Genomic DNA, 14,737 nt, shown 5'->3' on the forward strand with positions numbered 1-14,737 from the left:
CTATTATGTAAGTTTTGTTTTTTTATTTTCTTTTGTTAAGTAACCTTGGAATTTATTAAAATACTTTTGATTACACAAAGTTGGTTAATTTGCACTTATTTCTGAAGATATTATAAATACTGTACTTGAAGGGTGCCAATAATTTCAACCTGGATGGTATGCATCCACATCCTGATGCTGTGTCTCTTGCTGCCTCAGGTAATTTGGATAAGGCCGTCAGCTCTGGCTGTGGCTCCTCTGGACATGTGGATGTCTATGAGGAGGAGGATGAGGGTGGCACAGACTGCCTGGAAGGTAAGGATTGCAGTGAGTAGTGGTATGTCTCTGTTTTCCCTGCTCTCACGGGTGGTGGTAGCTGCTGGCCTTCCCTCCACTTTTCCACGTAGAGTCTCTGCACTGGCTGGGCACCCTAGGAACCAGAGGCATGCCATGATTTTGTCAAGTAGCTGCAAAAGCTTAGGGCTCTACCCAGGGAGGCTACTGCTCCCCGCTTTGCACTTAGCATCCTGAGTGGACGTGCAAAGCAGCACAGGCTGGATGGTACAACATAAGTGGGCCTAACCTTTTGCGCTCTACAGACAGTAGAGTTGCCCGTTTCCCAAATGAGAATTGCCAATTTTGGGTCATGCACTGGTGGTAAGTCTTACCAGTCAGCACACCATTGCGCTTCTGCAGGTTGACCGGGGGGGGGTGGGTTTAATAAGTGGCTTGGATTCCAAGTGCAAGTACTGAGTTGGCATATTTGGGCAGTCTGGATTGGCAGATGCGGACGGGGTGATCAGGCCTGCCTCAGAATTGGATGTGCTGGATGACACCCAAAAAGTCAGGTTGAGCAGTCCATACATCACTCTAACTATTCAAGGCCTCTAGCAATGTTTTGCAGAACAGGGCTCATCTTGAAGTTCTTGAAACTTGGGGCGAGAATGAGGGTTTGCAACCCCTGATGCCAGCATTCTCAATCACCCATCTCAGTGGTTGGCATTGGTGCACCTTTTGTCTGTGGGTAATCAGTACTCTAGAGTTTGGGGGCCACCTTCAATTAAGGACCTGACCCACTTGTTTTCGAGGGGTGTTGGAGACAAGGTAAGGGACAAATTTTGTTCTGCTGTTCTGGCCATTTAAATTTCTGCCTTCCAGGGGAAAGGTGCAATATAGCCTCTGTCTCCGGACAAGCTACTTCCTCATCCCCAGGTGGAGCGGAGGATTACGCCCTATTCTTGATTTGAGGTAGCTGTTTCTCAAGTGTTGCGCTTATTCCACTGTGTCAGGGGGGTATTTGGGTGTTCAAATATTAGGGCGACTGGTTGGTGTATGCTCCATCAGAGAGACTGGCGCAGACCCAAATGTTCAATTCAATTCAATTCAATTTTACTTATATAGCGCCAAATCATAACAGAGGTTATCTCATGGCACTTTTCATATAGAGCAGGTCTAGATTGTACTCTTTATAGTTATATTTACAGAGACCCAACATTACCACATGAGCAAGCACTTGGTGACAGCAGCAGATTACTGTGGGCCCAGGTGCTTTTGGTGGCACCAAATTGGATAAAGAGACTGTGGATGGAAGAGATCAAGGAGCTGCTGGAGGGCAGCCCATGGTTTCTTCCATTCAAGCAGGATGTTATCCCAGGTGTAGGGCAGGATATGGCACACTGGTCTACCAGTCTCTGACACCTGAGTATCTCCAGCGTGGGGTGGTTCAGTGGAAAGGCGTGTTTCAGATGGCTTGGTAGACAAGGGCACTGGATTTCCATTCTTTTGAGGGTGAGGTGTAGCACTAGGTTGAGGTGTAGTATTACCTGCACTCAGGTGAGGTAACACAGGGAGGCTGGTGGGAGAATGCACTGCAGAGCCTGCAGTCTCCTGATGTGCTTTGTCTGAACGTGCCAACATCTGGTCCTCATGGTGTTTCCATACTCTTATTACATTTACCTTGTATGACACTGGCCCAGTATGTGCCATTACGAAACCTTTTTTCCACTTTGCTCCCTTTCAGTAGTCACATACAAAGACTGGCTGTCCAAAATCAGAATGTCTGGCCTTGGGGTTTTTTTGGCGGCGTTGTTGCTGGGGATCCTGTGAACACTGCACCGCTCCAGCCACAACCGAGGAGCTGGCAGCTCCTCGGTTGTGGCTGGAGCTACATTATGGTACATTAACAGTGTTGTGGTATATTTTATTGTTGTATTCTGTGTCTGGAAAGTGTCCTAATGACATTGACATGGGCAAACAGGTGGTACAGGTGAGACGCGGAGTGAAGACATGCAGTCACTGGGAAAAGATATGCTTATATTTTATTTTTGGGATCTGTCCATGTAGGGACACCATTACGTTTAAAAATATTAAGGAAATGACAGGATGAAATATTTCAGCAGGCCAACAACAACAAAGTTTGAAAACCTAATAGTGGAAAATCCTTGAGAAGGTGAAAAAGGTAAAATGATCCCTGAGACAAGCCACACCACAGGGAAGGTTTAGCACACCCAAGGGAATACCAGCCAAGGTATATAAGGTGAGAAGGTTTTCATTCAGATTTAGTGTATATGTTCATGAACCAGGGGCCTGCAAAGTTAACATGAATCCTCTCCCAGGGAGTAGAAGGCCACATCCAGGGATGCAAGACCTGTCTCTTTTTGAACTCGCTGGCAGGAGTGGCAGGATTTAGCCTGGAGCTCTATCTAGAAGTCAATGCCTGGCCACGAGACGTAACGTAGCATAGCGTAGTTTGAGTGGCACAATCACTTGTATGCCCCACATGAGGCAACCTTGCGGTAAAGTGAGGTCATGCCGATAAACCAGGAAGGGTGACATTGTCATCAAAGTCTTTTATGGATGGAAACCAAACCATAGTGACCCCCTCCAGGACACGAGACAGAGTAGAGATATGCAGACATGGTGTACCATCTGACCTCAGTGCTACACGTCTTTGTGTCCTCCTTCTCTTCATGAGTGTGGGGGAGTGGTAGCCGAGAAAGTCCATCTACACTAGCATGTAAGGCTGCCTTCTTGAATTCGAAGGTGCAGTCAAGTACTGACAGGAGGAGCACCCAACACTGCTGCCATAGGTGGTGTACTTTTCTGTGGACTCAGAATGGAGGTCAGTCGGCGATGGTCAGTGAGTGTAAACTGATTCCAATAGACGTACTAGTGGAACTTGCGTACTCCGAAGACTATTGACAGCGCCTCACTCTCTCTGGGCATAGTTGTGTTCTGCCTTGCTGAGTGTTCTCGAAACATAGGTGATGGTTTTTTCCTCGCCATCAGGCATAAAAGGAGTACAGCACTGAGTTTACTGCAGTCGACTGTAATTTATGTCCCTTATGGAACAGTGGATTCAGCGAGTTCAGGATAGTGGCTAAGTTGGGAATGAACCGTCCATAATAATTGATCATTCCTCGGACAGAATGTAGTTGGCTGATGTTACTAGGTGCAGGAACAGCCACAATAGCACATTCCTTCTCTGGTGACTTGTGGAGCCCTGCAGCATCTATGATGGGACCCAGGTACTCCACTGACTCCTGGAAAAAAAGACAGTTCTCCTATTTGACATGCAGGCCATACCCCTCCAGCCCTCCCAGGATTGCATCCAGGGTTTTTAAGTGGGTTTCCTCATCAGGCCCACTTATAAGGAGATCATCCAAGCAACGGTTAGTGAAGGGAAGCCTGAGGAGAACTTGTTCCATAGTCTTCTGGACAATACCGGTGTGGACGCTATTCCAACAGGTAAGCATTTGTAGCAGAAAAATCCTTTCTGTGTCGGGATTGTCAGAAGCTTCCTTGACTATTCTTTGACTTCAGTCTGCAGGTAAGCATATGACAAGTCTAGCTTACTGAAGCTTTGGCCATCAGCTAGGGAAGCAAAAAGGTCCTCAATGTGTGGAATAGGGTATCTGTCCACACAGAGAGCTGGTTTAATTGTGACCTTGAAATCACTGCAGAGTCTCACTGTGGCATCCCTCTTGCTGACAGGAACCACAGGTGTGGCCCAGTCAACTCCACTGTTGAGATCACTCTTAGCTCCATAAGACATGTCAGTTCGGCCTCGACTTTAAATCCTTTCAGTGTGCCAAGTTCATTGGAGAAAACAGCAGAATATCTCTTTAACATACTGCATAGACTGTCTTTCCCTTCCAGCTGTGCTACATACAGAGTCTTTAATTCCTTCCAGTTCAGTCTAATGGCTTTTGGCCATTTTCTTCCAAACAGTGATGGTGCAATCACTTTCACTACATAAAAAGGTAACTCAGCATTTACCTCTGTAGACTTACTTGCATGCCTTTCTGCAAGAGGCTCTCCCGCGTATGTTTTCAGCACAACATCAGTAGGGCTGCAAGGTTACATGTCTCAGAGATCTTTTGCACTGTCTCCAATAAATCAAAGAAACAGCACCTCTGTTATCCAGCTTCATCTCAATTCTTTTTTCTATCAACCATAGGCAACACAGAGATGCGTGCGTAAGTCCTTTTTTGTAGACAGCATGTTCAGTCCAAGTTCCTTATTTGTGACAGATTTTGTTTTATTGCTTTCATTATCACTTGCCTCAACATGATGCATTCTCCTTTCTCTCCCACTGTGCTTTGTGAAGTTATCTATATACTCGTCGTCCCTCTCTCAGTTTTCTCTCTCGGTTGCTTTTCATCTTATTTTTACACATGCGCCCAGTGTGGCCTTTCCTCCCAAAAGTATAGCAGTCTTAATCCTTGTACGAGCAGTCATCAGTAGGAGTCATTTTTTCACATCGTCGACACTTGTTATGAAGTTTTGGGGAGAGAACAGCATACACCTTGAGTGAGCCACTCAACTGCTGCGTGTCACCCACTACCATCTCCATTAACACAGCGTAACTTTCTGGAAGGTAAAGTTTTCCCTCGTCAAAAGGCACCTCTGTACTTCACTGTTTAGTTCACAAACAACTCTGTCCCTTTGTGCATCCTCCAAATGTGCACCACATGAACAATGTTCAGAAAGTCTCTTCAATAATGCCACATACTGTGCCATAGACTTAGCGTCCTCGTGGTTGTGTTTGTGGAAGCAATACCTCTCTGCTATCACGAGGGGTTTTGGGGCAAGATGGACCTGTAGTTCATCCACAATACATTTATAGTCCATATCCCCAGGCTTTGCAGGGCTGATTAGACTGTACAGCAATCCATATGTTTTCAGGCCTATCACGCAAGGCAGGACTAGCACTTTTTTTAGCATTCCTGATCTCACTAGCCGGGATATAATGGTAAAAGGGTTCAATATAGAGATGGGTTACAAATTAAAGAAAAACCAACACAAAGTACCTTCTAAAAAATATTCCCTCATTTGGTGTTTTGATGATGGTGGTGGAGAGCACTGTCAGTCCAAAATCTCCCATAGGTTTTCAACTGTGTTGAGATTGGTTTGAGGCCATTGCATATGATTCACATCATTTTCATATTCATCAAACCATTCAGTGACTCCTTGTACCCTATGGATGGAGGCAATGTCATCCTGCATTTTTCAGGTTTATTCCTTAATTTTTTTCACCTGTCTGTATGTTGCCCATGACTGGCTCAGCACTAGCTCCACATGCACTTAACTAGCTAACAAAGAGCATAGCTTGCTAACTTTCGCGGCGTGGATGTCCTGTGTTGTCCAGACCACATTCAAAGGGTGAAATAGCGCTAAACATGTGAGTAAATGTTTCTGGACTTAACTCATCACTAGTTTGGGTTATGTTGCTTCCTTATATGTCTATGTGCAAACAATTTTGACACACGCTCAGAGCTACACACAGACACATTTGCTTAATCTCAACTCAGACTTACTCTGCCGAAACAGCTCAACAGGTACAGACAGTCATACCAAGGCTAAGAGCGACAACTACAATTCACCATGCCGAAAAATACTTGGCCATTAAACATTGGATTAAGGCCCGGTCTGCTCTCCTTCACCTGCCACCTGAGGAATACCAACCACCACTACACCCATCGCCTCACTACTTCCAAGGACAGAAGGTGTGACTCTCCACTCGGGACCTTCTGTTGAGGGTGGAATCATGGAAATTGGATCTCTGATTTATATGCTCCTTCCCCTTCTCCAAGGTCATCTATCCACTGCGTTCCAATTCCAGCTCCCTCAGTCTACGAGGATCCACCTAAACTTCCATGTCTCCTCTGTTTCAAAAGATTGTTAAAAATATCTGAAATTTTTTCCTCCTCACTCCCAGTTACTGATTACCCTCACTTACCATCCACACCAGACCCTTCAGACCACAAAAAACTACAGACCTGTCTCCTTCTTCCCTTTCTTTCCAGCACATGGGAATGTTCTGTTTTTAACCAACTATCTGCTTCCCTCTCAGAGAACGAGCTCCTAGACTCCTCTGCCTCTGGATGTTTAAATGTCGCATCATACAGAAGACTCTGTGGTTGCTCATCTTGGTCAGGGCTCTTTTCCGTTCTGGCTCCACAGTGATGAAATGAACTCCTTACCAAAGTCCAAACAGCAAAGTCTCTGCCCATGTTCTGAAACCAGAACATGGGCATGGGCCACACCATTTCAGATTACATCTAAAGAACCCTTGCTAGCACCTACTGGATGAAAGCTCTGTAGAAATGCAGTCATCTGGTAATCATACAGTTTTTAATGTTAGTAATGAGGTTTTTTCTAAAACTCATCAAGATGTGGGAGATATTTCCCACAAGGACGAACATCCACAGTTCTGTTTACAGAAAAACACATTGCCCAGTCAGCCTGCAAAGCTCTCGGCCCCTCTCTTTTCCATATTTTATGATATGAACATGCAGTTGCCATGGTTACTGTTGCCACTCATCCATGGAGAGAATGGCATTGTATGTTACTTTGGAGTGGGGGGTTGGGTGGTTGTAGCGGTAGAGAGAGGAAGTTGGTGAGGGAATCCTTATATTATGTAATATTTGGAGTTAACACAGAGGATTAGTCATGCATCTCTCCATCAAAGCAGAACAGAGTCTGTAGAGTAGCAGATTTAAAAAAAAGCATATTTACAGTAACAACACAACCTTAATTTTCATAAAACCATCTTCAGTGAGAATTCAGTTTCTGTGTCCTCCCTCTGTCTGTTGATCTAAAATATTGGCCTAGTCTTTGAAGCAGAGAACCCATTCAGATTCATCAGAGCCCCTTTTATATCCTGACAGCCACACACACACACGTGCGCACACACACACACACACACACACACAACACACACAACCACTCCAGTTTGCCTTTGAAGTGAACGTGGCATTGTTAGCCATTTTTTAGCTCTGTGATGCTCCAGATTTATCAGACAATAGGCAGAGACCAAGGACATGAAAGACTGGAGAGAGGATGGAACCTTAACAGGACCAAAAACAACAGTATCACAAGTTAAAGGATAATTACATTTAAAATCACGTTTGTAGTTTTATACAGTGTATTAACCACTATTGGGGAACAAACAAAGATTTTGAGAATGAAATATAAAAATTAATATTAAAAAGTTGTAATGTTTTGAGAAAAAGTCACAATAGAACATAAATAAGGGCATAGTATTTCCAGAATAAAGTTGTATTACTGTCTAATGAGATTTGAATAGTCTGCCGTAGAGTAGGTTTCAGATGAGCGGTGTGGAAGACCTGAAGTTTATCTAGATTTTAGATGGTGACACAAATTGTCACATAACCAGACATGTTTTGAAGCTGCAGCTGAAGTACAGCTGGAACTTTGCTTCCTCCAGACATCTGAGACACAAAGTTGAGAAAACTAATAATTTCAATGCAACAACCTTCAATAAAGTTTTGATTTAGGGGATTTCATTTAATTTCTTAGGTTTAGGGTTTTATGTAGGCATGTGGGTGAATGTGTTTCAGGAGTGTAAGGGTTTGTGAACACTGGCTGTAGAATGATAACAGAGGGCAGACCTCACCCATCCAAGGGGGATCCCAAGGCATTCCCAGACCAGATGAGATATATAATCTCTCCAATGTGTTTTGGTTCTACCTACTATCAGCTGGACGAGCCAGGAGAGAGGCATCCTAATCAAATGCCTGAACCACCTCAACTGGCCGCAGAAGGAGCAGCGACTCTACTCCAAGCTCCCTCTGGATGTCTGAGCTCCTTACCCTATCTCTAAGGCTGAGCCAAGCCACCCTGCGAAGGAAACTCATTTCAGCTGCTTGTATCCATGATCTCATTCTTTCAGTCACTACCCAAAGCTCATGACCATAGGTGAGGGTTGGAACGTAGATCAACTGGCAAATAGAAAATTTTGCCTTTTGGCTCAGCTCCCTCTTCACCACAACAGTCTGGTACAACACCAGCTTTACTGCTGACACCACACCGATCCACTCTCCACACTCCCACGTCAATCTCCCATCATACCCTCACTCTTGAAGACTCCAAGATACTTACATTCCTTCACTTAGGGCAGAAACTCTGTCCCAACCCCAAGGGGGCAATTCACCATTTTATGGCAGAGAACCATGGCCTCAGACTTGCAGGTGCTGACACTCATCCTGGCCACTGTACACTTGGCTGCAAACCACCCCAGTGCATGCGGAAGGTCGCAGTGCAATGAAGCCAACAGAGCCACGTCATCCGCAAATAGCAGAGATGCAATTCTGAGGCCCCCAAACTGGACATTCTATTCCCTCCGGCTGTGCCTTTAAATTCTATCCATGAATATCACAAACAGGATTGGTGAAAAGGGATAACCCTGCGGAGGTCAACACCCACTGAAAATGTGGTTGAGAATGCGGATACAACTCTCACTCTGGTTATATAGGGCCTGAATGGCTTGCAGTAACAACCCCAGAACCTCATATTCCCCCAGTACCCCCTAAGAGATCCCCAGAGAGACCCAGTCATAGGCTTTCTCTATGTTCACAGACCACATGTAGACTGGATGGGAAAACCCCGCTGACACCTTGAGCTTCTAGTCCTGAATGTGTTGGTTTGACGATCGGTTGGAGCCTCCTTTCCAGCACCCTGGCAATAACTTTCCCCTGGCGGCTGAGTAGTGTGATACCCCAATAATTCGAGCACACCCTTCGGTCCCCCTTTTGAAGAATGGGAACCACCACCCTGGATGCCAGTCCACAGGCACTGTCCCCAACCTCCATGTGACAGTGAAGAGGCGTTTCAGCCAAGACAGATCATGTCGAGAGCCTTCAGCATCTCAGGGCAAAATTCGTCCACTCCTGGCGTCGTGCCACCAAAGAGCTTCTTAACTACCTAAGAGACCACTGCCAGATATGTGAGAGAGGCTTCCCACGAGTCTTCAAACTCTGCCTCCTCAGAAGACAAGTAGGTCGGGTTCAGGGTTTCTTAAAGTGTTCCTTCCATGATAACTCCAGCGCAAGTCAGCAGTTCTCTTCCCCCACTAAAGAAAGCCTGGGCCAAGCCCTGGTTTTCCTTTCTGAGTTGCTGGATGGTTTGGCACAACTTCCTTGCGGCTAACGGAAAGTCCTTCTCCATGGTCTCCCCAATGTCTTCCCACACCCGAGTTTTTGCATCTTCGACCGCCGCGGTTGCAGCCCCTCTGGCCTGCGGGTACCTGTCTGCTGTTTCAGAAGACCCCTGGGCCAGCCAGGCCCAAAAGGCCTCTTTCTTCAGCTTGATGGCCCCCCTCACCACCGGTGTCCACCAGTGGGTTCTCAGGTTGCCGCCATGACAGGCACCGATGACCTTTCGACCACAATCCCTAACTGTTGCGTGGAAGCAATGGAGGCTTTGAACATGGCGCACTCAGATTCCATGTTCCCAACCTCCCCTGGGATGCGTGCAAAGGTCTGTTGAGGGTGGGACCTCACAGACAGAAGCCTCCTCCAGCTGTTCCCAGTTCCCCCTCACTACGTGTTTGGGTTTGCAGGGTCTGTCCGGATGCCTCCCCCACCATCTGATCCAACTAACCACCAGTTGGTTATCAGTTGACAGCTCTGCTCTTCTCTTTATCCAAGTGTCCAAGACATACAGCCACAGATCAGATGATACAACCACAAAGTCAATCATTCATCTTCAGCCTGGCAGGTCTGGTACCAAGTACACTTATGAAGCACCTTTTGTTCGAACATCATGATTGTTACGGCCAATCCATGATTAGCACAGAAGTCCAACAACAAAACACCACATGGGTTCAGAACAGGCAGGTCATTTTACCCAATCATCCAGGTTTCTCCCATGTTACCCACATGAGCTTTGAAGTCCCTGAGAAGAACTATAGAGTCCGCAGGTGATGCCCTTTCCAAAACCACCCACAGACTCCAAGAAGGCCAGGTACTCTGAACTGCTGTTAGGTGCATAAGCACAAACAACTGTCAGAGCCTTCCTCTCAGCAAATTAAAATCGCATTGAGGTGACCCTCTTATTCTCCTGGGAGAATTCCAACACAGTGGCACTCAACCGGGGGCTCATGAAGTATCCTCACACCCACTCGATGCCTCGCACCCTGGGAAACTCTGGAAAAGGATGCAGCACCAGATTTACTAAAACACTGCACTTAATAAACAAACATCCATCAGGATTATGTGAGCACTGTCGAATAGAGGAATCAGTGGAGCATGTAATTTTTCACTACGAAAAGTACTCTTGAGAATGGGAAACATTAAAGAGGGAAGTCAGGAAGCTAAGCTAAAAACGTATTTGCTATCGGGTTAGGGAGTCTATTCCATTATTCGAAAGAAATGGGTCTGATCAAAAGAATTTAGTGTTCAGTGAAATATAGAAACATAATTTGCTTTTTTATGTATGTTTTATGTATGTCCAACATAGTAGATGACAGTAATGCACCTTAACGCTGGTTGCCAAATGCCATAAAATGGCAAAGAGAAGAAGAACAAGAAGAAAAGAAAAAAGGCTTTGGTCTTAAGTCCGCCTCTTATTTATTTATTTTAGTTATTTAGTTAATACTTCTTTAATTTTAGTATATGAGTGTAAATATTTCAACACAGCATTAACCCTTGTCCTTTAATGCGTTAACCCTTATCACACAGTGTTAATTACACAACTACACTTTGTACACAACTCCAGTGTGTAAGTGTGTACTCATGTGACATATCTGTGGAAAGCTAAGATTCATGTGGTTTAGTTTTTGCAAACTATTTCAAGATATAATCATAACAGCCGGTACGCCCCTGTCAGACCACCAACAAAGAAACAATAACAAAATTGATGCTACCCACCTATGATGCCTCACAGTACTCCACTCTGATAAAACTGACAAAAACTGGCTTGTTACATATGCAGAGGTCTGTTTGATCCAATCCAGTAAAGTATTTAGTGCAAAACACATTATTACAACAGGAAATACACACAGACCGCTGCTACGTCATTTCAAATTGCCCAGCAGATGTGCATAATTTTCCACGTATCTCACTTTATCCAATAGGAGCTTCCATGTCCTGTCCACAGCCTACAATAACATACGAGAGTCTGCGTTGAAAGGAAGTACCCTCCCGTGTAAAGTCTGAGCCAGTTGGAACCGATTATGCTGATGACTGGTACTGTGTATAGCCACTGAAATTCTGAAAACAATGATATGCTGGTTCAGTGGGTAGCTTTATAGCCACAACAAAGAATCAACAATCTAACTAACAAGCCAGTGTCGGCTGCGTTCATGCATAAAAGGCAGAAAGTGTGGTTTGGTTGGTTTTGGAGAGTTTAGTAAAGAAAATAATATATTACTTTATATTTCAACATAAATAAGCTTTGGTTTGAGTTATGAATAATTTAATGAATTAAATTTTTTTATTGTCTTTTCATCCTAGGTATGTGACCATGGTGACTAAGGGTCCTTAGTAACCATGTGTAATATATGAATTTTCTGTGGTATTGTTATCAAGTTTGAACTTGGACTAGGTAAAGCTTCATGCTGTGGTCCCATTGTGTTTTCCAGCGACAGTCCCAGCGACAGTCATCTGCAAGCATTAGCTTGCAAAAAAAAAATTTCTGGGAGAAATAACAAACCTTCTGCTGCAGCTTGTTTAAACTTCTATTACTCAATGCCAGTAGCATTTACATTGATGCTGAGTGTTTGAGAAAAAAAACTTCAGTGTTACCTTTTAAAAGCAACCAAAACTATGTATGTATTCCAAATGGTTCAAGAACAGCTTTCAATTTACTCTTGGTTTGCCTTGGATCGGCATTTTATGCTAATTGGAATGTTAAGGGGTTAAGAGCTACCTATTATCTTGGTTGATACAGATGTTAAGGGAAATATAACAGCATGATTTTAAGTACATGTTAATTGTACTCTTATGTGTATTTCCAGTTTTCCAACATAAAGGGCAAATCATGTTTCTGAAGACCACAACAGTAAACAATTAAACATTACTTCAGCGTCTGAGGATTCATTAATTTGAAATCAGTGTTCATTATCTATTGAATTTGTGACCTGTTTACCACAATGGGAATATAATAAGTGGAGTTATTAATTTTGCTATTACATGGTCTCCTGCTAGCTAACGTGTAGTGAGCAAATAAAAGAAATGGATCGATTTCTAATCAAACAAAGCCACCGACCAGATGGAGAGAAAGGCAATGTGTCAGTAAGGAAAGTGAAGAGTCAGAGCAGCTCTGAAAATCAAAACAGAGATGCTGCGGAGAGGACTAGCAGGCAGACTGCTGGTCAGAGTATAAGGATTCTTCCTTGTACTCTGGTATAAGGAATTAGCATAGGAAATTTGAAGAAAAATGGAGATATTTTTTTTTAATTCATCCTCCATGGATCTAACCCATTGTGTTTAATATGCAACCAAACCTACTCTGGTTTAAAACAAAGCAACTTACTGGCATTTCCAAACCACGCACCTAACATTCCATGGGATTTGTTGTTTCATGGTAAAAGTGATTCTTCTATTGACTGTGTCCTGCCAGTGTGGCTCAAATGTAAAAAAAATGGCAGAGCACTGCTTTAGATGATGGCCTGCGAAGTACAGCACAATTCTTCCGAGTGTACAGCGTACGTTTTTCGTACTTATGGTGTACCACTACAGCACATACCAATACATACGTGTAGATACAAGGGAACAAGCCAAGCCATGCTCGCTCTCTAGACTTAACCAGTTTATTTTTGTATTTAAACCTAGCTACACTTTAACCATACCTGTACAAGATTAGAACTAAATTAGTTTTATTTCTGCAGCAGTGATTTGTAACAGTTTTGGAAGACAAAATGATATTGTCCTGCGAATAACACCATTAGATCAGAAATTGCTTATATATGTTCTTCTGGGTGTGGGTAGAAATAATACATTTTGTTGTGTATTGCTCTATAATCTTAAATAATTCACTCAGGATTCCTTCTATCTAGCGCCTCTTGTAGAACTAATTAAGAACATCCAGTAGGTATTAAGATATGTCCCTCTCTCACTCTTCTTTTGGTGCTTAAATGAGGTGCTCACTGCAGCACAGTTGAAGCACTGGGTGGCTGTAACTCAGATGCCAGACTGATTGTCCAGTAATCATAGGGTTGGTGGTTCATTCCCACTGTCTGCATTTACAAAGTGGAGGTAAACAATCTTTAGTTGATCATGATGCAAAGGCAGACCATATTACTGTTAATGCTCCTTGTCCATTGTAGCTCTGCAGCCTTTCACCCAAACTGTGCACTCAGTTTTGTGTTTTTGTACCTCCTTGGCTACATTCATAGTTCCAGCTGCTGCTACAAAAGCCATTGATGTCAATTTTTAACCTGTGGAATATAAGAATGCTCATTCATAAATGAATAAATTATTTTCCCAAAAGGCAGGATGGGTTGGTCCATAATGTAAGCCTTTCTAAGCTGTCTTATCAGTATAGGTCATTAACTTTTATCCTCAACAGGATAAAAAGGTATTAGGATATTAACTTTTTATCAACATACCATGGTGGCTTAGACCAGTTCTGAGACAGATGCCTGAAATGAAAAAAGAAAAATAGCAGATTGGAAGAAATTCTGATGAAATTTGCCTGTGTATGAAACATTGCTTTATACTTCTTGTATTCCACCCAGTGCTGTGGGGAGTTTTCCAGTTGGCTTATATTAGATGACTGCTAAAATCATATAGTATATGTAGACATGTCAAACATACTTTCAGTCAACAATTTAACCAGCATTTGAAACCGGTGTGTGAGAGATATTTAACAGGAGGTAACCATAGTAACAATACTCATGCTTCATACCATAAGACTGGCCTATCAATGGATGACTAAGACACAGCTTTCCCATGTGGTAAGTGGCAATGGTACAAGTGTGATAATGCACTCAAATGTGTCCATATTGTATATAGAAAATAATTTTGAAGGAAAAGCCACTGTGCTTGGCATTGCAGTATAGGCACAGATGTGATAGGTAGGAAAAGATGTGCAATGTACAGCAGGTAGCCCCTGTTTCATGGTTGATCCAAATAATTAGTCATTTATGTCCTTTTCTAACCACTTTTCCTCCATCTTGGTGGACGTGAGGTCATGAGGTCATGCGTTTGCCATGACAGTGGTGCTAAAAGGCCATGGGATTGTAAAAATCAATAGATTTATCACATTTGAGCATGAATGTGTTTGGCTAATATCACCAGTTGATCTGTTTATTATACTGTATGTCTGCCAATAATGTTCCTTCTTGTGTGCAAAGTTAAAATTTTTCTAGATGGTGACAAGGAAATCTGACCAGTATATTTTAAAAGGCATCTTATTTAATGTGCTGAATACATCACACTGCTGTGTTATACTCTAACATGGTGTAAAACTATATGGTTTGGTTTCTGTCTTGTGTCATGAATGTTAGCAA

This window comes from Xiphias gladius, chromosome 14 (assembly GCF_016859285.1).
Source record: "Xiphias gladius isolate SHS-SW01 ecotype Sanya breed wild chromosome 14, ASM1685928v1, whole genome shotgun sequence".
Lineage (NCBI taxonomy): Eukaryota > Metazoa > Chordata > Actinopteri > Istiophoriformes > Xiphiidae > Xiphias > Xiphias gladius.